General features: G+C 39.4%; 1 protein-coding gene across 1 annotated transcript in view; it reads right to left on the bottom strand.

The window, feature by feature from the left end:
* ptpn11a (protein tyrosine phosphatase non-receptor type 11a) overlaps nucleotides 1–434 on the bottom strand; it is a 24,784-nt gene that overhangs the window by 6,452 nt on the left and 17,898 nt on the right. The window lies entirely within an intron of this gene.

Raw genomic sequence — 434 nt, 5'->3', positions numbered from 1 at the left:
TGGACTATAGAAAGTTCACCTAGAATACAGAAAGTACACCTGGACTATAGAAAGTACACCTGGACTATAGAAAGTACACCTGGACTATAGAAAGTTTACCTGGACTATAGAAAGTTTACCTGGACTACAGAAAGTACACCTGGACTATAGAAAGTTTACCTGGACTACAGAAAGTACACCTGGACTATAGAAAGTACACCTGAAATACAGAAAGTACACATGAATTATAGAAAGTACACCTGGACTATAGAAAGTACACCTAACTATAGAAAGTACACCTGGACTATAGAAAGTTCACCTGGACTACAGAACGTTCACCTGGACTACAGAAAGTACACCTGGACTATAGAAAGTACACCTCGACTATAGAAAGTTCACCTGGACTACAGAAAGTTCACCTGGACTACAGAACGTTCACCTGGACTATAGAAAGT

The sequence above is a fragment of the Nematolebias whitei genome, chromosome 18 (genome assembly GCF_014905685.2).
Source record: "Nematolebias whitei isolate Nwh7 chromosome 18, NemWhi1, whole genome shotgun sequence".
NCBI classification, from domain to species: domain Eukaryota; kingdom Metazoa; phylum Chordata; class Actinopteri; order Cyprinodontiformes; family Rivulidae; genus Nematolebias; species Nematolebias whitei.
The sequence above is the reverse complement of the archived record's forward strand: the minus strand, read 5'-3'. Positions and strand labels throughout refer to the sequence as shown.